Raw genomic sequence first — 25,108 nt, forward strand, 5'->3', positions numbered from 1 at the left:
GGTTGGACACAAGATGGCCAGTTCGTTCGACCGTTTCGTATAAGCTTCGATTTCCGACCCCGTCATTTTCAGATGATAAAGCTCCACTTCCAACTTGTGGATGTCATCACGCGTGCAGTATTCTCGCTTGATCAGTTCCTTAAAATCATTCCAAGGGGTGGCGTTAGCAACTGCCAGCCCTAGAATCTGAACTTGCGCGTTCCACCAAGTCAACGCAATTCCTTCCAAAGTACCAGTGGCGTATTTCACCCTGCGAGCCTCAGGGCATTCACACATTTCAAACACCGACTCGAGCTTCTCAAACCAATGGAGGAGTCCCACTGCTCCTTCAGTGCCACTAAACATGCTTGGACAACAGTCCATGAAGTTCTTGAAAGTGCACACAGGTTGCTGTGCGGGTTGACCTATTGTGTACGAATATGATAAAGTTAAACACGAGAGTTGGTTTAGGAGTGTAGGATCTAAAGATCCTAGTGTGAGTTATGACTACAGGATATACCTCCTGCTTGTGCGGCTGCAAGTGCCGCAGCAACTTGTTCGTTAATGAGAGCCGTCAACTGGGCTCGAGTCATGTTAACACATCCAAACATGATCTTCATAGCAAAGGTAACATAAGTAAGAGAGAGGTTCGCGAAAAGTGCGATGACAGAAGAGAGTACGCAAGTGTTCTCAAGCAATAGCAGTTATGTGTATCTAAGCATACCCTGAGCAAAGTTCTATGAATTCTAGCAAGTAGGCAATATAACATATACCATATTACCTAGTATGATGAGTCTTGCACGTGGAGCAAAGCGTCGTTGTGGATCGTTGACCACTGTACTGGTTATAGTCTGGTTTTAATAAAAATGTTTTCCCCATATTAAAACCAAGTTCTCTATAACCAATGGCTCTGATACCAATCTGTCACACCCCCAAAATCCAGCCGCGGAGTACCACCGCTTGGAGGCGTGACATGACCAGGATCAAGCCACCAATCATATTGAACATATAAGTAATTAGCAAACGTAAATGTATATCAACCCACAATATGAAAGGTGTTCAAATAACATAGTTTGTGTAGCGGAAGCATAGTATAAAATCCAACTTCATTATTAAGTTTTCAACTGTCATAAGTGTTTATCAAAACATCCACATTCCGTGCCCACAACGATTGCGCCTTCCGTGCAAGCTCCATGTATACCTAAGGTCCTGCAAGGCATGTAACAGAGAGTCAACAACTAGTTGAGCGAGTTCACAGTAAGTATGTTCATAATAGTAAGTCGTATGTTCATTTAGTGGGGGCTTCCCATGTATGTATGTACTATTAGTTGGGGCTTCCCATGATGTATGTACTACTAGTGGGGGCTTCCCATGATGTATGTACTACTAGTGGGGGCTTCCCATGCTTATCTTTACTAGACTATTTGTAACCATTAGTGTTCTTCTTAACCTGAGAAAAGGAGTACGTACGAAGTTTACGTAGGCTTTACGTAAGTGCCCTTCTTTACCCGAGGACAGTGGTACGCGTGGGGTTTACGTAGGTTTTACGTAAGTGTCCTCCCTAACCCAGAAGACAGTAGCATGTGTGAGTTTACGTAGGTTTTACGTAAGTGCCCTTTCGTAACTTGAGGACAGTGGTAAGTACTTGTTTACGTAGGTTTTACGTAAGTGTCCTGCTTAACCCGAGGACGATGGTAGATAGTCTAGTGGCCGTGTAAGTACGAGTAACTGTTCAATCCCATTATTCAACCCATTCCCAACCCACCGGGAATCCCATGCCTTGGTAAGAGTGTGAACTCACCTTGGTTTGCTCGACAGATACACAGAAAGGTCAAGTTTAGCGGCTAGTGGTCAACCACGTCCTAACATGGTTACCATACAAGTCAGGTTTTGGTTCAAGTAAAGCACGTATGATTACACATAGTTAAGCAGGTTATGAACACGTATTGATCATGGCAACCACATATCATCACGTTTAACAGCCGTAACATAACCGACTTGTGCGATTCACAAAATGAAGCCCAACATAATAACGGCCCAACCTATTGTGCGATCCGCATACTTGTGCGATTGGAACTAGCTCGGCCCAAACAATTTAACAAGGCATGACTTGTGCGATTCAATAATACACCCGACCCAACATATACACCCAGCCCAACAATTAGCATAACAATCCTAACATGTATCGGCCCAAATAGACAACACAAGTCTTGTGCGATCCGAGCAGACTTGTGTGATCTGCTTGGGTTGTGCGACTGGGTTTGGGCTTTGAGGCCCAACAGTTAAACAAACATCATTACTTGTGCGACTATGGATGCCTTGTGCGACTGATGACATCTTGTGCGACCAGGAGTCTTGTGCGAATGGACTCCTTGTGCGACCAAGGGGTCTTGTGCGATCATTTTAGACATCCGAATATCTTGCCATTCGGTTACAACCATTTAACAGTTTCCAATTTTACAATAATCAATCAACAGTTTCTTATTATCCAAACAACCTACAATCGATCAAACTAAGCAATCTAGCATCTAATTCATATGAACCCTAAATGTAATCAAAACATGTACATCAATCATAATCATATCATTTATTCCGATTACATGAACATACAACCGGTTACATACGTTTAATCCTAAATCATTATGAAAACAACAAGTCATGATAGCCGATCAACATCATTATACATATCCGATTGGCTAGGACATCATCATATGATTAACAATCCGAAAACATATCACATAACAACCGATTTATCAAGCATCATCAAATACAATTCGATTAATATGACACATCCGATTAGTGTGAATCATTATCCAATACATGCATGTGAGCCGATTTTAAGAATAGTTTATATCATGCTCAATCATCTATCATAACATAAATCAAAGTAACACACTAACCGATTAGAAGATAACACAAAGGTGATCCGAATCAAGAAGATCTTCGATGATGGAGGAATGCTTGCCGTCAAGTTTGAGAGAGAGGATGAGAGAAAACTAGGGTTTGTGTGTGTTTTGGTAAAAAAATGTGAGATGGGTACAAACACCCCATGTGTTAATCGACTAATGGGGATGGGCCGAACCCAAACTTGGGCTGTCCTATAGATCCGAGTACAAGGAGAAGTGGGCCGAGAGTTGCATGAGCCGAAGCCCATTGGCTTGTGCGATCGGTTTATTAATATATACATACATTACACATACCCACATAATCACGACATTCTATAAGTCAATCAAGTTCATATAATCACATCACGATCATATACGTTACATTAAAGTACAAAGATAAGTTCGGAAATACGAGTTGTCACACCCCCCATCCTGTCACACCCCTTTCTAAGGCGGAAGCACGAGGTGTGATCATGAAAGGTTTTCATTACATACGATTGGTAAACATACTACATGCTCATAAAAATAACTTCAAATGTCAAACATTACATAACTTGAAATCATAGTGTTTACAACACAAGACGACATATTGTCTGAAAAGTTTACAACTTTATTCAACGATAAACATAAACGACATCCAAGAGCATGAGTAAGACCGCGCGTACATCCACTTTTAGTTACCTGAAATACATGTGAGTTTTGGAAAAACGTCAACATAATGTTGGTGTGAATTCATGTAGTTCTTGTATTGAACGTTTGTATACTTTGTATGAAAAACATGGTATGTATCTTGTATAAATCAAGTATTCTTGTATAAATCAAGTATTCTTGTATAAATCAAGTATTCTGTATGTGTCATGTTGTTAATGGGTTGCAAGGCCATTAACATGTGACACGACATAGGAAGCAACCAAACCATAGGCATTTTTCTAGTTGTCGATTCACGACTGAGACACAAAAGCACTACTCGGTACTAGTTTTCACCAAGAGTGTGGCTGCCGGAAAACCCTTTAGATCTAACCTTTTGTTCTGCGGTCTTAGTATGTACACGATTAATGGTGCTTATGGTACCCTATTCGTGACACGATTTCTCGTATCATTCCTTAAAACGCATCATACTTGGTACTAGTTATCACCAAGAGTGCTTCTTGTTTTTCTATCCATCATACCATTTGTAAACATTGTAACATTTGTAACATGTATTTCACCCCCGAAGTTATAAAACTGAAAACAGTTAAAAGAAAAGGGGGAGCATGAACTCACAACTTTGCGTTCCTACGTCGTAAACTTCACCGGATTTGCTTATCTAGCGTCGTGACCTAAACGTGTTTTATTAACGTTAGTCACTGGACTTGCATCGCATAAGTACAAGTCACTATCTTTTGTATATGTGTTCTTGTGTTAAAAATAATTTATATTTTTAACTATGTATCTTACTTATATTATTTTCTCATAAATAAATATAAGTATCTTGTATTTTTCACCCGAATTATGTATTTTCTCCAAAACTTCATTTCATGTTCATAACTTGTCCAAGTTATTTATTCTATCAAGTAATATATTTTCATAAATATATTTTCTTGTATTTGTCTAAGCATGTTGTATGTGTATTTTTGTATTTTCACTCCTTTGGAGTATTTAGTGTATTTTCAATTCCTAATACAATATTACGTATAATACACACTACATACACTTAGCACGAAATTTGGTGATCAATAAATATATATATTTTTCTCAAAAATATACATACCTAATGTTTTGGTCAAAAATTACCGAAGCAATTAAGTGATCAAATTAGTTAAGTGAGGTAGTGTGCTAAGAGAATGTGTTCAAAAATATGTCAATTGAGTTATTTGTAAAAACAGTTTGGGGATACGGCTCAGGATATAAAGTCGTATCTGCGATCAAACAATGAGCAAAAAAGTAAAGTAAATAACACGAGATGTACGAGGAAAGCCCTTGATCAATCTAGATCGCCGGCATAAAACCTCGGGAGCTGACAATCGCAGCTGCCTTGTTCTTCTATTGCTTCAAATATCAGGATACAGTGCAGGATGTGGTGCGGATCGACTAAGTGTTACAACGTGAATTGGTACAAGTGTGGTGATTGCAGTAATCTAGAGAGCAAGAGTGTACAAGAGTGTTAGCGAAAAGATTGTGTCCTTAAACTGATCCGCCACATCTATTTATAGTAAAGATAAGTTAACAAACTATCCTAAACTTGCAGGATCCACCGAATATTCCTTCATCGAACGTTGTAGACCTGGTCTTTCGGGCTCAACGTCTCTTCTTCAACAAACTCGTCCGAGTCCTGAGGAGAAGAAGTCCTCTTGACCGTTAGTAAGCCTCAGCCTTTAACCTGCACGTGGTTAATTAATAAACCTCAGGATATCACCCAAGATGTTAGCAATATCCTCTTCCAGCATCCTGGTCACAAATAAACAAACAAAGGCAGGATATTGGTCAGGATATGTATGCTTAGAAAATGACCCATAACAATTGTCCCCAAATATATCTGTTGGTATACCAATCCAACGGATATATTTCAAAAATCTTATCTCGCAAACCGAGGCAATTAAAATGAAATGACGTTTGAGATGACTTTGTGCAACTTCCCACGCTTCTTTTGCTCTTCACCCCCTATATCCAGCCTATAATTAGCTGAGATATCTCACATTATTATCACTTTTCTCCAAGCAATTTTCAGGTATTCGTCCTCTCTCTCATCCTCTACTTTCTTTGAATTTCTTGTAATTTGCTTGATATTTCTCATGGCATCACGAACAAGATCTCACTCGAACGAGCCGATCTCAACCCTCGTGAGCCAAAATCTCATACGAGAACCAGAAAAAGAGATCTGCACCTTTAACAATGCCGATATCGCCGATCTGAAGGATTCCGGCGCTTTTCCCACCGGAACAGTCATTCGCCCTTTTGATCGGGAAGTCCGATCAGACGCGTCATCAGATGAGTGGGTTTGTTTCTTTGCCTACCCCTTTTCTTTAGGACTCCGGTACCCATTTCCACCCTTCATCTCTCGTTTCTTTGAGCTCACCGGTCTTAGTTATGCCCAAACCATGCCAATGGTCTGGCGAGTTTTGATGGTACTTGACCAAATCAAATCTCGTCATTGCCCTGACCTGTGTATTGAAGACCTTCCCATAGCATATCGATTGAGATCTCATGGAAATAGCCGTTTTCTTTTGTTTTCCACTTCCAAAAATCCCCTAATCCTTAAAGCCACCAAGAACGAAGACCAGTGGCAACGAAAGTTCTTTTTCGTAAAGAGGGACTCCATTGACGGGGGTTCCGACCTGCCAGTTAGATGGCTAACCAAGGGTAGGATTTAGGGTTTTAGGAACATTCCCATATATATTCTTAACTGTATTCTAACTGATATCCTAATATTTGTGCAGCGAATTTCAGAGACCTAGCACCCCCAAGTGCAGAATCACAACCCAGGATCAAAGAGATCTACCGACTTCCTGCCGCCGAAAGAACCTTCTCCCTGTCTCTCACAAACTCAAGTCAGAAATCTAGTTCAGAAATGTCTGGTAAGTATAGGTGAGCAAATTGACTATAAGATATAAATGACATAAATTAAACACTTCTCCCTTGACACAATGCCGGTCATCAACCTTGAAGGCTTCCAACTTGATGAGTTGGATAGTTATTCCAGCCTTGCACCCATCAAACAAGAAATTAACCCAAAGCCAACTAACACTCCAAAGCCCAGCAGCTCAAAGACTACCATCGCTCCCAAAGCTCCTCCAGAGTCCAGGACTCGGGCCTCCAGCTCCCGGAAGAGGAAGGAAGCAGATCATCCTACTACTCCCCACGTATTCCCATTTGAGGATCACGGGTTCATGGATTCCAGCAAATTCATGACAGGTTTCCTTAACCAGGTTAGTATTCCGGCTTATATCCTGCATCATATGCTAATTACAAATGTTAGTCTAGGCTGATACCTGTTTACCTACCTTACAGGGCCTTGAACGCCTGGTATTCCTCTACGAGGACGCATGTGGCTCGAACGTCATGTTAGAGAGCAACCTGAAGAAAGCTGAGGCTACCATCGCCGATCAAGCAGCAATCGCCACCGCCAAATCGGAACATTACGAAGCCAAGTATAAGGCTATGACTCAAGACCACCAGTCTACCATCCAGAAGATCACCCAAGAGGCTCAACCTAAGTATAACGCGGCCCAGGTTCAACATGAGCAGGATATGGCTTCGTACCGGGAGAGCCTTAAGAACTCAGTTGTCATCTCCCTCCTCCAGGCCAGGCTAAAAATGGCATATGAGGCCAGGGCTTTGGGCTTCGAATGCCCTTCATGGAATATCAACGTCTGGGAGATAAAACTGAAGGATCTTGGTGGCAATCCTGTGAAGCCCCCCTCAAAACCTGCTGCAGAGGAACCCGCTAAGGTGACCGAGAAGGTAGACGATGCTGGTGCTATAAAGAATGTTGGTGGGGATGCTGCTGGAGAGGATATGATGGAAGAGGGAGCTGCCCCCTAAGCGCAGCAATGTGGGCGATGATGGATGTATGTGCCGAGGCCGGAGCCCACTTTTTAATTTCATGGTTGTGGTTGCATAAACAATTTACTTTTCCTGTCTTCGAACAATTTACATTTCCTGTACTAGAACAATGAGATGACCAAAGGTGGATGGGTCCTAGGTTTTAGGACGAAGCCCTTGGTCATCAATTAGTATAACTTTTTTTGAATGTGATAACGGTTGTAGGTGGACAGGTCCTGTTTTGAAATACACCCTGCAACCGTTACATAAGTATGGAAAAAACTAATCGTGCTTTTGGCGGATGGGCCTCGGTTTGAGGTGAAGCCAAAAGCACAACTTTTGACTTGTTAATAATATAACTATCTTTTGACTTATTTTCTGTTACCTTGCATTACTTAGTGTAACTCTTAGCTTTGCAAAAAATATCATACTGTTATCTTATAAGATATCCTGATCAGTATGCTCAGCGATATACTGTAAAACTTTTTATTAGATAGAACTTCCAAACATCCCTTCAACTTTGTAGAAAGTTTTTGATTAACAACCAGTTTTCAATAATATTTAAATGATCAAAGTTCCAAACTGTTTTGGTCAAAAATCACACAAGGATAATGCAACCAAACTCTTTGTAAACGGGGAATGATGCTTGGTATGATGAACAAGGATAAGGATCACTTAAATGAAAATTGCACAAGTGACACAAGGATTTATACGAGGAAAAAGCCCTTGATCAATGAATGATCTCCGGCATAAAAAACCTCGGGTGATGGAAACTACCGATCACCAAACTTCAATATAACAAACAATGTTTACAACTTCGGATGGTAACGAGCTAGGTACAAAGATCACTATAGTATCGTATGCTAAAGCGTGTGAGAAATGTGTTGTGTCTTCCAAATGCTGAAGAGTGCCCTTTATATAAGTGTGTGTGGTCGTATTTTAGGCAAATCACCTAACTACTAGCTCGTTACCCCTTTAGGAATAGAAGTAAATTTAGCCTAACTAAATGCCCGTAATTTGTGCTAAGTTTCCATATTCTCCATAACGTCTATCTTTGGTTATGTATGTGCGAAATCAGCGTGACAGATTCCTTGATAACGTTGCTAAGACTGGATCCAACTCATAATTCCTGCAAAACAACATTAAATTCAAAGAGAGTAATGGTTAGTATGAGGATCCTTAGGATGATCCATGATCCTGATCCTGAAGCTCTTCTGAGGATCACTATCTGCCAAAGAAACAAGGATCACTTGTTAGGATATCATGTAAGGATCACAGGTCATTAAAATCCTGCCCTAACAATTGCCCCCAAAATATAAGGAGTAATTATGTAATATTAACGAGTTATATTTTGCCGAATCTTATCTATCACTAACTCAACGGATATATAGCCGTTAAGAATGAACTATCTGTTGCGATCTGACGTCATGGAGATGACAGCCCTGCACAAATCATCATTATAAATAGAAATAGGGATAGGATCGTTTGCATTTAAATTCAAGAACTCTTCCCTTTATAACCGCGATCAGAGGATTGAACAGGTATTCCCCTTCTCCTTCTCTCTTGCTTACTCTGTTTTTCTTTCTTTTTCCATCGTCTTGTAAAAAATGTTGCTCCGGAATTCTCCCAGCAAGGATCCTAAGAATAATAGCCCCTTGAAGGGTCAAGGGATCATCAAGGATTCCTCCACCGAGAGGTGTTGTTTTACTGATTCTCAGATTGACAAAATCCGTCATTGTTTTCCGGCGAACACCTTCTTTAAATCTTTCAACCCTACCGCTTTGAGCGATTATATCTCTGAGACTTGGGTAGCTTTCCCGGTCACTCCTTTCATGATAGGATACTCGTATCCTTTCCCTCAGTTCACCGAGTCTTTTTTCTCCCTTACCGGCATCTGCTATATCCAGGCTATGCCGATGATCTGGAGGGTTTTATACACCCTTGAAAGGATCATCGAACAAGAAGGGATTGATCTGGGTATGGCGGAGTTGGGTGAGATGTATGATCTTACAACTTTTGGATCCCACCGGTACTTGTTCAAATGAAAAGCTGGAGAGGAGCACCCTGTTCTCAAGGTTACCAAAAATGATGTGAACTGGAAGCGGCGGTTCTTTTTTGTGAAGAGAGATACCATCCCTGATGGGAAGGATCTGCCCAAGAAGTGGGCTACCCATGGTAGGGTAGAGGATCCTGGAAGGATCACCATAGAACTTATTCCTTAGCATAAGGATTACTGATGTTCTGTTATTTTTTTGTTGTGCAGCTATCTCCGTTTCACATCTGAGGTTGACACCTGCTGCAAAAGAGAGGCTCCTGGCCTTTAAGAAGCTTGATCCTGAAAATAAGAACTTTCCAGGTTACCACCCAGGATTCTCAGGAAGTATCCTCTGCCTCTGTCACAATGTCAAGTAAGTATCCTTATTTGAGGAGTATTTATATAATAAGAGTCAAATAATATTAAGATACTTATCTTGTTTTGGTTGTGTAGGTGCTGGAAAATCCTCTAAGTCTGCTTCAAAGTTCGGCATCGATGATCTTACAAATGTCAAATCCTCAAGGAAGAAGACTCCTGCTGCTAGCCCAACTGCTTCAGCCCCTAAAGCACCTATCAGGGGTAAAGGAAAGAAGAGAAAGGCCTCTGAGGATTTACAAGGTCTGCCCCTGCTCCGCCAACAGTTTCTGGACTACTTCAACGAGGTAAGGATCACTGCCCCTGTTTGTGTATCCTGACAGTTTTGAGGATCACTTGTTTATGATGTTATGCCTTGTTTTCCTTGCAGAAATTTGCTGAGATAGAGACGTATGTTGGCCACGTCGAGGATCAGGACCGCCAGATTGCTGACCTCCAACAAGTTGCTGTGTTGAAGGATCTCAAGATAGCTGATCTTGAGAAGGAGCTCCGAGCCACCAAGGATGATGCTGCCAAAATGCTGATCAACTTTGACTATGAGAAGCATGAGATCACCCAAGATGCCAAGGTCTCTGCTGCAATAGCAATGTACAAGATCCAGCTACAAATGGCTATGGAGGCTCAGGATCCTACCTTCGACAGGAGCACATGGGACGTAGAGGGCTGGAAGGCGAGGCTGGCAAATCTTGATGATGATGAAGAGGCTGAGGAGATCCCGATGCTTGAGGGTGGAGATGCTGGCAAGGATCAGGGTGGAGAGGCAAGTGGAGCCGGCGGTGATGGTGCAGCGAAGGATTGAGCTGCAGGATTGGGCAATGATGGAAATTTCGAGACTTAGCCGGAGCCCAATTTTTTTTGTTTGATGGTTGTGATGTTTTAAGACAATTATGGTTTGTATTTGAACAATAGGTTTAGGGTTGAGGATCTAGGATCCTGTGAACAATAGGTAGGATTACATATGGTGGAGGGATCCTCTGTTTGGGGGATGAAGCCATTGTGATCCTGCTGCTTTTAATTTCCTGCACTTGCTATGACCGCGTGAACAATGGACACCCTTTGCCAACCCATGTGGATGGGCCACGTTTTGCTGGTAGAAACGTGGGTTGGCAATTTTGACAACTTTAAAGGGTTTTAAACCTTTGTTAATATAATAACTCTAATCTTTTTGGCTTATCTTGTGTTGTTATCCTTTTAATTTCCTATTGTTTTGATATATATTTGTCTGAGTGAGTAAAGTTAAGCAAATTTCGTTTAAGAAATTTAGGATACGATCCAGGATCAAGTATCCTATAGTTGAAAACTTCCAAAAAGTAATTCATTTTAAGGATCATAGGTTCAGTTGTCAAGGTCTAAGGGTTATTCAAATGAATAATGAATGAAATTAAAAATAGTTAAGGATCATACCTGAGGATCCTAGTTAGGATCCTAACCTTTAATCAGGATAACCATAAGGAAAACTTTAATGGATAATAAGGATTGAGGATCCTTAATTGTTTAACTTCGAAAACCTGAAAAATAGGATATAACTTGGGACTAAGTCAATATAAAAGATGAGTTAGTAACTGGGGACAAGCCCAAAGGATAACTGGGGACAAGCCCAAGGATAACTGGGGACAAGCCCAAGGATAACTGGGGACAAGCCCAAGGATAACTGGGGACAAGCCCAAGGATCGCGTGTAAACTGGAGTATGGCCCTTACTGGCGACTATCCAAACTTAGTGACATGAAAATGCCAAAACCTTAGCTAACGTGAAAACGTTAGAAACCTTAGGAACGGATGTATGGTACGTCTACCATTATACGTAGGATCCTAGGTATAGCCAGTACAATGGAATTATCAGCCCCTAAAGCGAGTACTGGTCCCAAAGACGTGAACTATACCAGGATCATCGTGCGCTACAGGCGAAAACTGGGGACAAGCCCAAGGATAACTGGGGACAAGCCCAAATAACTGGGGTTGAACCCAAGGATCTGAGTTGCTTCTGAAGATTGTCGACATTATGCTAAGGATACCTGGACTTATCAGAACTCAAAATCTCGTGAGAGAAGGATGAAGGATACATGATCCTTATCCTTAAATAAGAAAATATGTAAATAAGAGTTCGAGCTTAGGACATTACCAGAGTAAGGATCATTGATGCTTCAGGGATCCTTGAAGGATACTTCCAATGTAAGGATCATGCATGCCAGAAGGATCCTGCTCACATGAAATACTTTTTCAAGTGGACAGCATTCCAGGCTCTTGGTAACAGATTACCTTCCATGGTAAGCAATCTATATGCCCCCTTTCCTGCTTCGGCTTCGATCAAATAAGGGTCTTCCCATTTTGGTGCCAATTTCCCATCAGCAGGATTGGTGGTATTTTGGAATGCTTTTCTTAATACCATATCCCCAACTTGGAATTTCCTTATCCTGACATTTTTGTTGTAAGCACCAGCCATTCTTTGTTGGTAGCTAGCCATCCTTATCCTAGCCAGATCCCTGATTTCTTCTATAGTATCCAAGTCTTGAGCCAGGTTTGCATCATTCTCCTCAGGATCACGGGTACTTGTTCTAGCAGTTGGAACCACCATTTCTGTTGGGATCACTGATTCTGCCCCAAACACCAAAGAGAAGGGTGTTTCACCAGTAGCATTCTTGGGGGTTGTCCTATCAGCCCAAAGCACATAAGGCAATTCCTCTGCCCATTTCCCCTTCTTGGATCCAAGTTTCTTCTTCAGATTGTTGATGATGATCTTGTTGGATGATTCTGCTTGACCATTGGCTTGTGGGTGGACTGGTGTTGATGTTATCATCTTAATCCTCCAGCTGTCACAAAAGTTAGTAGTCCTGCTCCCAATAAATTGGGAACCATTATCACATACAATTTCGGAAGGAATGCCAAATCTAGTTATAATATTTCTCTTAATAAAGGATATAACTTCCTTCTCTCTGACTTGGGCAAAAGCTTCAGCCTCTATCCACTTGGAGAAGTAGTCAGTCATAGCAAGCATGAATACTTTTCCACCAGGTGCCTTAGGGAGCTTGCCAACTATATCCATCCCCCATCTCATAAATGGCCAAGAGGATGGTATAGGATGTAGAAATTCAGCCGCTGATGAAGGATATTGCTGTGTCTTTGACAAGGATCACACTTCTTAGCATACTCCACAGCATCCCTTTTCATAGTTGGCCAGTAGTATCCTGTCCTTAAGATCCTTGAGAACAATGCCCTGCCCCCAGTGTGGTTTCCACAATCTCCTTCATGGAAATCTTTTAACACTTCTTGAACTTCAGGATCCTCGATACATCTTAAATATGGTCCTGCAAGAGATCGCTTATACAGCATATTATTTAAGATTGTGAATTGAGATACCTTAATTCTGAAAGCCCTAGGATTTTCTCCCATAGGAATCTCTCCGTGTTGTATCTCGTGATTGGTGAGATCCATGATCCTGAACCAGATTGAGTATCCTCACTAGGGATCATTGTAGAATCCTCTTCTATTTCCATGGCCACCTGATTTTCAATAGCAGGAGCCAGGATATGGATGATGGGGATACTTATATCCTCTGGGATCTTCAAAGATGATCCTAGATTGGCCAATGCATCAGCTTCTGTATTTTCCTCCCTTGGTACCTGTGTTAAACTGAAGGAAACAAAGGAGAGTGCCAATTCTTTGACTATCTCTAAATATTTGGTTAGTTTTTCACCTTTAACAGCATAAGATCCATTAAAGTGATTAGTGATTAACAATGAATCCACGTATACCTCAAGATACCTGATCCCCATATGCTTAGCAATTTGCAAACCAGCGATTAAGGCTTCATATTCAGCCTCATTATTAGTGGCTTGGAACTCACAGGCTATGGAATGGGGTATTATGTCCCCCTGTGGCGATTTTAGTAGTATACCAAGCCCCATGCCTTTAACATTTGAGGATCCGTCAGTATGTAGTATCCAAGGATCCTTGGTTTCATCCAGCTGCTGGACTTCCAATTCGGCTTGCTTTTGTAAATCACTACTGAAATCAGCCACAAAGTCGGCTAATGCTTGGGATTTGATGGCTGTGATCCTTACTTGGTATCCTAACAAGTGATCCTTGTTTCTTTGGCAGATAGTGATCCTCAGAAGAGCTCCAGGATCAGGATCATGGATCATCCTAAGGATCCTCATACTAACGATTGTTCTCTTTGGATTTAAGGTTGTTTTGCAGGAATAACGAGTTGGACCTGGTCTTAGCAACGTAAACAAGGAATCTGTCACGCTAATTTCGCACATGCATAATCAAAGATGGACGTTATGGATAATATGGAAACTCAGCACAATTCAAGGGAAATTAATTAGGCTAAATTTACTTCTATTTCTAAAGGGGTAACGAGCTAGTAGTTAGGTGATTTGCCTAAAATAGAACCACACACACTTGTATAAATGGCACTCTTGAACATTCGGAAAACACAACACATTTCTCACACGCTCTAGCATACGATACTATAGTGATCCTTGTACCTAGCTCGTTACCATCCGAAGTTGTAAACATTGTTTGTTATATTGAAGTTTGGTGATCGGTAGTTTCCATCACCCGAGGTTTTTTATGCCGGAGATCATTCATTTATCAAGGGCTTTTTCCTCGTATAAATCCTTGTGTCACTTGTACAATTTTCATTATAGTGATCCTTATCTTTGTTCATCATACCAAGCATCATTCCCCGTTTACAAAGAGTTTGGTTGCATTATCCTTGTGTGATTTTTGACCAAAACAGTTTGGCGCCCACCGTGGGGCAATTGGTGCTTCGTTCATAAGAAAGTTTTTCTGTTGGTGATCATTCCGGAAGTGTTGCATGGCTTCATCATTGAAGAATACCTCCACAGCGATGTCTGCAGTCAATTCATCTAATGGCATTCCACCTTTGCCTCCACCACCAGCCGGATCTCAGAAAAATGCTGAGAAGAGACCAACTCCTATCTTCTCTAAACCTTCATCTTCTGCTCTAACTTCTTCTGCTCCCAGTACTAGTGATATATTTACTTTGATTTTGCAGATGAGGGATCGTATGCAGCAGCAGGATGAAACTAATGACAGGATCCTCAAGGAAATCGGAGATCTCAAAAGGCAAAAGAAAACGGCAGAGGATCATTCCCCACTAATGCCCAAATCTTTGAATTTTGATACTCCGATGATTACTTCTCAGCCATCAGAGGCCCCAGACATTCAACATATGGGTGAATTAAGAGGAGTGCATTTCGGCCCAGCAGCAGTGACTCAGGCATCAGGATCATATTTCCAACCGGCAGGATCCTATACTCAGCATATGGGATCTTTCATGAACTCAGGATCCTCCTTCGTTCCAGGATTATCCTAGGTTCAAGGATCTTCCTTCGTTCCAGGATTGTCCCAGGTTCAAGGATCCTCCTTCGTTCCAGGATTATCCCAGGTTCAAGGATCCTCCTTCGTTCCAGGATTGTCCCAGGTTCAAGGACCCTCCTTCGTTCCAGGATCATCCCATGTTCAGGGATCCCTTCAGAAACCAGGATCCTTGAAGAATTTGCAAACCGGACGTCCAGATGTCCATCAAGGAGATTTTATTCCGATGCAGACCATTGCTTCCACTGGTCCCTCCATCACCCAGAATCCCAGCCATATGGATTCACATCCAATGTTCCTAACTTGAACCCGATGGGAGGTAACACTTTTAATAATTCTCTTACCACTAACCATGGATTCATGCAGGATACAGGTATCAACCATGCTATGGCCAGAGAACTGCAAAAACTGAAGGATATGATATCAAGTGTTCCAGGGGTAGTTAAACCTATCCCGGAGATTGCAGATGGAAGCCATAAGGTATCTCGTTTTGCACCACCAATTTGTGATGCTGAGATACCCAAAAGATTCCATATCCCTACTATGAAGCTATATGATGGTACGACGGATCCTGAGGAACACATAGCACAATACAGGGAGAGGATGGAGATCAATCCAATTCCAGAAAAGTTAAAGGAAGCTTGCCTGTGCAAGGGATTTGGATCCACTCTTACTGGATCAGCTCTTAAGTGGCTGCTAAGTCTTCCCCCTTACTTTATTACTTCGTTTGCTAATTTAGTTAACTTATTTAATAATCAATTTTCTTGTAGTAGAAAATTTGAACGATTGACTAGCGATTTATATAGGATAACTCAGGGTCATAGTGAATCATTAAGGGATTATATAACCAAATTTAGTAAAGAATCCTTGGACATTCCCAACTTGGATATGGCCACAGCTGTTGAGGCCTTCAAAATGGGATTGCTTAGGGATTCATTATTCTATGATGATCTTGTTATGACACCATGCAGGAACCTAGACGAAGTAAGAACTCGAGCCCTCAGGTTCATCCGGCTAGAGGATGACAAGAGGATCCAGGAGAGACAAGTAGGATCCTCAAAACAAGAAAAGCAAGGATCCTCTTTCAAAAGCAACAAATTCAAATCCTATAACAGAACTGACAACCAGAATGTGCATGCTGTTGACCAAGAAGAGGATGATGAAGATTATCCTCCGATTTCTGAATACTGTTTTTCCGTTGATAACCATGAACTAATCCTTGCAATGCAGAATCTAGGAGAAAAGGCCAGATGGCCCAGAAAAAATGACAAACCAGCCGCAGCTAAAGATAAATCAAAGTGGTGTGCATACCATGAGGATTTTGGGCATTTGACAGAGGAATGCATCGCATTACGAAAGGAAATTGGATATCTGCTGAGCAAGGGGCATTTGAAAGAATTGTTGGGAAGAAAAAAAGCAAAGGACTCAGGATCCTGAAAGGATCCCTGAAAGAGCTCCAGCTCCTCCGGCAGATGCACAAGTGATCAACTTTATTTCTGGAGGATCAGACATCTGCGGTGTTAGGACTGGATTTTTATGACTTATGATCCTTACATGTGATCCTTACATATGATCCTAACCAGTGATCCTTGTTTCTTTGGCAGATAGTGATCCTCAGAAGAGTTCCAGGATCAGGATCACGGAGCATCCTAGGGATCCTCATACTAACGATTGTTCTCTTTGAATTTAATGTTGTTTTGCAGGAATTTCGAGTAGGATCCGCTCTTAGCAACATAAACAAGGAACTCGTCACAACAACTTTGGCATATGCATAATCAAAGATGGACGTTGTGGACGATATGGAAACTCAGCACAATTTAAGGGCGATAATTTAGGCTAGAATTACTTCTATTCTTGAAGGGGTAACGAGCTAATAGTTAGGTTATTTACCTAAAATACGACCATACACACTTGTATAAATAGCACTCTTCCACATTCGGGAGACACGACACATTTCTCACACGCTTTGACACACGATACTATAGTGATCCTTGTACTTAGCTCGTTACCATCCGAAGTTGTAAAAATATTGTTTGTTATATTGAAGCTTGGTGATCGGTAGTTGCCATCACCCGAGGTTTTTTATGCCGGAGATCATTCATTGATCAAGGGCTTTTTCCTCGTATAAATCCTTGTGTCACTTGCATATTTTACATTAAAGTGATCCTTTACTTTATTCATCAAACCAAGCATCATTCCCCGTTTACATAAAGTTTGGTTGCATTATCCTTGTGTGATTTTTGACCAAAACAGTTTGGCGCCCACCGTGGGGCAATTGGTGCTTCATTCATAAGAAAGCTTTTCTGTTGGTGATCATTCCGGAAGTGTTGCATGGCTTCATCATTGAAGAATACTTCCACAGCGATGTCTGCAGTCAATTCATCTAATGGCATTCCACCTTTGCCTCCACCACCAGCTGGATCTCAGAAAAATGCTGAGAAGAGACCAACTCCTATCTCCTCTAAACCATCATCTTCTGCTCTAACTTCTTCTATTCCCAGTACTAGTGACATATTTACTTTGATTTTGCAGATGAGGGATCGTATGCAGCAGCAGGATGAAACTAATGACAGGATCCTCAAGGAAATCGGAGATCTCAAAAGGCAAAAGAAAACGACAGAGGATCATTCCCCACTAATGCCCAAATCTTTGAATTTTGATACTCCGATGATTACTTCTCAGCCATCAGAGGTCCCAGATGTTCAACTCATGTGGGGATCAAGAGGAGTGCATTTCGGCTCAGCAGTAGTGACTCAGGCATCAGGATCATACTTCCAACCGGCAGGATCTTATACTCAACATATGGGATCCTTCATGAACTCAGGATCCTCCTTCCTTCCAGGATCATCCCAGGTTCAAGGATCCTCCTTCGTTCCAGGATCATCCCAGGTTCAAGGATCCTCCTTCGTTCCAGGATCATCCCAGGTTCAAGGATCCTCCTTCGTTCCAGGATTATCCCAGGTTCAAGGATCCTCTTTCGTTCCAGGATCATCCCATATTCAGGGATCCCTTCAGATACCAGGATCCTTGAAGAATTTGCAAACAGGAAGTCCAGATGTCCATCAAGGAGATTTTATTCCAACGCAAACCATTGCTTCCACTGGTCCCTCCATCATCCCAGAATCCCAGCAACATGGATTCACATCCAATGTTCCTAACTTGAACCCGATGGGAGGTAACACTTTTAATAATTCTTATACCACTAACCATGGATTTGTGCAGGATACAGGTATCAATCATGCTATGGCCAGAGAACTACAGAAATTGAAGGATATGATATCAAGTGTTCCAGGGGTAGTCAAACCCATCCCGGAAATTGCAGATGGAAGCCATAAGGTATCTCGTTTTGCACCACCAATTTGTGATGCTGAGATACCCAAAAGGTTCCATATCCCTACTATGAAGCTGTATGATGGTACAACGGATCCTGAGGAACACATAGCACAATACAGGGAGAGGATGGAGATCAATCCAATTCTAGAAAAATTAAAGGAAGCATGCCTATGCAAAGGATTTGGATCCACTCTTACTGGATCAGCTCTTAAATGGCTGCTAAGTCTTCCCCCTTACTCTATTACCTCATTTGCTAATTTAGTTAATTTATTCAATAATCAATTCTCTTGTAGTAGAAAATTTGAAAGATTGACTAGTGATTTATATAGGGTAACTCAGGGTCATAATGAATCATTAAGGGATTATATAACCAAATTCAGTAAAGAATCCTTGGACATTCCCAACTTGGATATGGCCACAACTGTTGAGGCCTTCAAAATGGGATTGCTTAGGGATTCACTGTTCTATGATGATCTTGTTATGACACCATGCAGGAACCTAGATGAAGTAAGAACTCGTGCACTCAGGTTCATCCGGCTAGAGGATGACAAAAGGATCCATGAAAGACAAGTAGGATCCTCAAAATAAGAGAAGCAAGGATCCTCTTTCAAAAGCAACAGATTCAAATCCTACAATAGGAATGACAACCATAACGTGCATGCCGTTGACCAAGAAGAGGATGATGAGGATTATCCTCCAATTTCTGAATATTGTTTTTCCGTTGATAATCATGAACTAATCCTTGCAATGCAGAATCTAGGAGAAAAAGCCAGATGGCCCAGAAAAAATGACAAACCAACTGGAACTAAAGACAAATCGAAGTGGTGTGCATACCACGAGGATTTTGGGCATTTAACCGAAGAATGCATCGCATTAAGAAAGGAAATTGGATATCTGCTAAGCAAGGGGCATCTAAAAGAGTTGTTGGGAAGAAAAAAGCAAAGGACTCAGGATCCTGAGAGGATCCCTGAGAAAGCTCCAGCTCCTCCGGCAGATGCACAAGTAATCAACTTTATTTCTGGAGGATCAGACATATGTGGTACATCCTTCTCGGCAGCTAAAAGGCATGCAAAAGAAGCTAAAATGGATAACGGAGAAAGACCTATTCGAACATCAAGTGTCTCGGAAGCAAAAGTTATAACCTTCGATGAGGATGATAGAATTAACATCCAGGATCCTCATCATGATAGTCTAGTCATCACTCTCTTTATCTCTAACCATTTTGTCCGCAGGATCCTTATCGACGGAGGAAGCTCAGTAAACATTATCCAGCTTGATGTTCTGAAGAAGATGGGTATCCCTGAATCAGATATCACACCAAGATCCTCCGTACTTGTGGGATTCAGTGGCGAAACTAAGAAAACCCTGGGAGACATCAAACTCCCAATCTATGTGGAAGGATTACATAATTATCAAAAATTTTGTGTTATTGACTGTTTGTCTTGTTGTAATGTTATCCTTGGCAGACCCTGGATACATGATATGAAGGCAGACCCATCCACCTACCATCAATGTGTGAAGCTCCCTAGCCCATGGGGAATAATCAAGATCGACAGTGATCAGCAGGAGGCTAAGGATTGTTACACCTCATCAATGAAACCAGCCTCGAAGCCAAGGGAGCAATAGCAATTACAGTATCCTCCAAGGAATGTCCTGGAGGCGAGAGAACAGGATGTGGACGAAATCCTTTTGGATCCTAATGATCCTGAATCAAAAATCTATATCGGATCAGGGATCCTTGGCAAGATGAAAGAAGACATATTATCCTTCCTCAAAAGAAGAAAGTCTACCTTTGCATGGAAACATGAGGATATGACAGGTATATCTAAGGATATTATAACTCATAAACTTGGCATCGACAGGTCAATCAAACCAATCCATCAAAAAAGGAGGAAGTTTGCACCAGAAAGAAATGCCATTATCCAGGAAGAAGTAGAAAGATTACTTCGAGCAGGTATGATTAGAGAGGTAAAATATCCAAAATGGCTAGCCAATGTGGTTGTTGTTCAAAAGAAAAACGGAAAGTGGAGGGTATGTGTCGATTTCACTGATTTGAATAAAGCATGTCCCAAGGATCCTTTCCCATTACCCCACATTGACTCCATGGTGGATGCAACGGCGGGGCATGAACTGTTAACCTTTATGGATGCATCATCTGGATTCCAACAAATTCAGATGGAACCATCTGACCAAGAGGATACAACTTTTATGACCCCAACCGGTTTATATTGTTATATTGCCATGCCTTTTGGACTAAGAAATGCAGGTGCAACATATCAAAGGCTAGTGAATATGATGTTCAAAGATCAAATTGGACAAACTATGGAAGTATACATAGACGATATGGTGGTAAAGTCAAAGAAGGCTGAGGATCACCTAAGGGACCTGGAGGAAGCATTTGATATCCTTGATAATTATAACATGAAGCTTAATCCTTCAAAATGTCACTTCGGTGTTAAAGCAGGCAAATTCTTAGGATATATGGTAACTCAGAGGGGCATTGAAGCAAGCTCGGAACAAATCAAAGCATTGGTGAATATCAAATCCCCTGCCAACGCTAAGGATGTGCAACGGCTAACAGGCAGGATAGCAGCCCTAAACAGATTCATATCCAAATCCTCAGAAAGGTGTAAAGAATTCTATCATATCCTAAGAAAGAACAAGAAATTTGAGTGGACTGAAAAGCATGAGAATGCTTTACAAGCCCTCAAAGAATACATGTCCTCAGCTCCAGCATTGATGAAACCAGAAAAAGGAGATGTGTTATCCTTATACCTTGCGGTATCCTCAAAAGTAGTAAGTGCGGTCCTTGTTAAGGATCATGAAGGTACACAATATCCTGTCTATTATGTAAGTAAGAGTTTACTTGATGCTGAATCCAGGTATTCACACCTTGAAAAACTTATCCTTGCATTAATTATGGCATCTACTAAACTAAGACATTATTTTGAAACCCATGTTATTGTTGTTAGAACTAATTTTCCAATTAAGAATGTCCTCAGGAAACCAGAGATGTCCGGAAGAATGGCTAAGTGGGCAGTAAAGCTTAGTGCCCATGATATAAGATATGAGCCCAGCACAGCCATCAAATCTCAAGCATTAGCAGACTTTGTGGCTGATTTCAGTAGTGATCTACAAAAGGAAGCCGAATTGGAGGTCCAGCAGCTGGATGAGACCAAGGATCCTTGGATACTACATACTGATGGATCCTCAAATGTCAAAGGCACAGGGCTTGGTATACTACTAAAATCGCCACAGGGGGACATAATACCCCATTCCATAGCTTGTGAGTTCCAAGCTACTAATAATGAGGCTGAATATGAAGCCTTAATCGCTGGCTTACAAATTGCTAAGCATATGGGGATCAGGTATCTTGAGGTATACGTGGATTCATTGTTAATCACTAATCACTTTAATGGATCCTATGCTGTGAAAGGTGAAAAACTAACCAAATATTTAGAGATAGTTAAAGAATTGGCACTCTCCTTTGTTTCTTTTAGTTTGACACAGGTACCAAGGGAGGAAAATACAGAAGCTGATGCATTGGCCAATCTAGGATCATCTTTGAAGATCCCAGAGGATATAAGTATCCCCATCATCCATATCCTGGCTCCTGCTATTGAAAATCAGGTGGCCATGGAAATAGAAGAGGATACTGCAATGATCCCTAGTGAGGAGACTCAATCTTATTCAGGATCATGGATCTCACCAATCATGAGATACTTACAACACGGGGAGATTCCTATGGGAGAAAATCCTAGGGCTTTCAGGATTAAGGTATCTCAATTCACAATCTTAAATAATGTGCTATATAAGCGATCTCTTGCAGGACCATATTTAAGATGTATCGAGGATCCTGAAGTTCAAGAAGTGTTAAAAGACTTCCATGAAGGAGATTGTGGAAACCACACTGGGGGCAGGGCATTGTTCTCAAGGATCTTAAGGACAGGATACTACTGGCCAACTATGAAAAGGGATGCTGTGGAGTATGCTAAGAAGTGTGATCCTTGTCAAAGACACAGCAATATCCTTCATCAGCCGGCTGAATTTCTACATCCTATACCATCCTCTTGGCCATTCATGAGATGGGGGATGGATATAGTTGGCAAGCTCCCTAAGGCCCCTGGTGGAAAAGTATTCATGCTTGCTATGACTGACTACTTCTCCAAGTGGATAGAGGCTGAAGCTTTTGCCCAAGTCAGAGAGCAGGAAGTTATATCCTTTATTAAGAGAAACATTATAACTAGATTTGGCATTCCTTCCGAAATTGTATGTGATAATGGTTCCCAATTTATTGGGAGCAGGACTACTAACTTTTGTGATAGTTGGGGGATTAAGATGATAACATCAACACCAGTCCATCCACAAGCCAATGGTCAAGCAGAATCATCCAACAAGATCATCATCAACAATTTGAAGAAGAAACTTGGATCCAAGAAGGGGAAATGGGCAGAGGAATTGCCTTATGTGCTTTGGGCTGATAGGACAACTCCCAAGAATGCTACTGGTCAAACACCCTTCTCTTTGGTGTTTGGGGCAGAATCAGTGATCCCAACAGAGATAGTAGTTCCAACTGCTAGAACAAGTACCCGTGATCCTGAGGAAAATGATGCAAACCTGGCTCAAGAATTGGATACTATTGAGGAAATCAGGGATCTGGCTAGGATAAGAATGGCGAGCTACCAACAAAGAATGGCTGGTGCTTACAACAAAAATGTCAGAATAAGGAAATTCCAAGTGGGGGATATGGTATTGAGAAAAGCATTCCAAAATACCATCAATCCTGTTGACGGGAAATTAGCACCAAAGTGGGAAGGCCCTTACTTGATTGAAGCTGAAGCAGGAAAGTGGGCATATAGATTGCTAACCATGGAAGGAAATTTGTTACCTAGAGCCTGGAATGCTGTTCACTTAAAGAAATATTTCATGTGAACAGGATCCTCCTGGCACATATGATCCTTACATTGAAAGCATCCTCGAAGGATCCCGATGATGTCAATGATCCTTACTCTGGTAATATCCTAATCCTAAACTATTCCATTTTCTTATTTTTACCTAAGGATAAGGATCATGTATCCTTCATCCTCCTCTCACGAGAATTTGAGTTCTGATAGTCCAGGTATCCTCAGCATATTATTGATAATCTTCAACAGCATCTCAGATCCTTGGGTTCAACCCCAGTTATCCTTGGGCTTGTCCCCAGTTTTCGGCTGTAGCGCACGATGATCCTGGTATAGTTCATGTCTTTGGGACCAGTACCCACTCCAGGGGCTGATAACCTCATCGTACTGGCTATGCCTAGGATCCTACGTATAATGGTAGACGTACCATACATCCGTTCCTAAGGTTTCTAACGTTTTCACGTTAGCTAAGGTTTTGGCATTTTCATGTCACTAAGTATGGATAGTCGCCAGTAAGAGCCATACTCCAGTTTACATACGATCCTTGGGCTTGTCCCCAGTTATCCTTCGGGCTTGTCCCCAGTTATCCTTGGGCTTGTCCCCAGTTATCCTTTGGGCTTGTCCCCAGTTACTAACTTATCTTTTATATTGGCTTAGTCCCAAGTTATATTCCATTTTTTCAGGTCTTCGAAGTTAAACAATTAAGGATCCTTAATCCTTATTATCCATTAAAGTTTTACTTATGGTTATCCAGATTAAAGGTTAGGATCCTAACTTGGATCCTCAGGTATGATCCTTAACTATTTTTAATTTCATTCATTATTCATTTGAATAACCCTTAGACCTTGACAACTGAACCTATGATCTTTAAAATAAACTACTTTGAAAATTTTCGATTATAGGATATTTGATCCAGGATCATATCCTAAATTTCTTAAACATAATTTGCTCAACTTTTCTTACTCGAACAAACATGTATCAAAACAATTGGAAATTAAAAGGATAACAATACGAGATAAGCCAAAAAGATTAGTGTTATTTTATTAACAAAGGTTTGAAACCCTTCAAAGTTGTCAAAATTGCCAACCCACGTTTCTACTAGCAAAACGTGGCCCGTCCACATGGGTTGGCAAAGGGTGTCCATTGTTTGCGCGGTCATAGCATGCAGGTAAATAAAAGGCGGCAGGATCACAATGGCTTCATCCCCCAAACAGAGGATCCCTCCACCATTTGCAATCCTACCTATTGTCTGAAGGATCCTGGATCCTTAATCCTAAAACTATTGTTCAAAGTTACAGACCATAATTGTTTAAAAACACCAACAAACACAAAAAAATTGGACTCCGACTATGTCTAGAAGTTTCCTTCATCGCCCAATCCTGCAGCTCAAGCCTTCGCTGCACCATCACCACCAGCTCCACTTGCCTCTCCACCCTGATCCTTGCCAGCATCACCACCTTCAAGCATCGGGATCTCCTCAGCCTCCTCATCATCCTCCAACTCTGCCAGCCTCGCCTTCCAGCCCTCAACGTCCCATGTGCTCTTGTCGAAGGCAGGATCCTGAGCCTCCGCAGCCATCTGCAGCTGGATCTTATACATGGTTATCTCAGCAGAGACTTTGGCATCCTGGGTGATATCATGCTTCTCATAATCAAAGTTGATCAGCATTTTGGCAGCTTCATCCTTGGTAGCCCGGAGCTCCTTCTCAAGATCAGCAATCTTGAGATCCTTCAGC

Source organism: Helianthus annuus, chromosome 10 (genome assembly GCF_002127325.2).
Source record: "Helianthus annuus cultivar XRQ/B chromosome 10, HanXRQr2.0-SUNRISE, whole genome shotgun sequence".
Taxonomy (NCBI): Eukaryota; Viridiplantae; Streptophyta; class Magnoliopsida; order Asterales; family Asteraceae; genus Helianthus; species Helianthus annuus.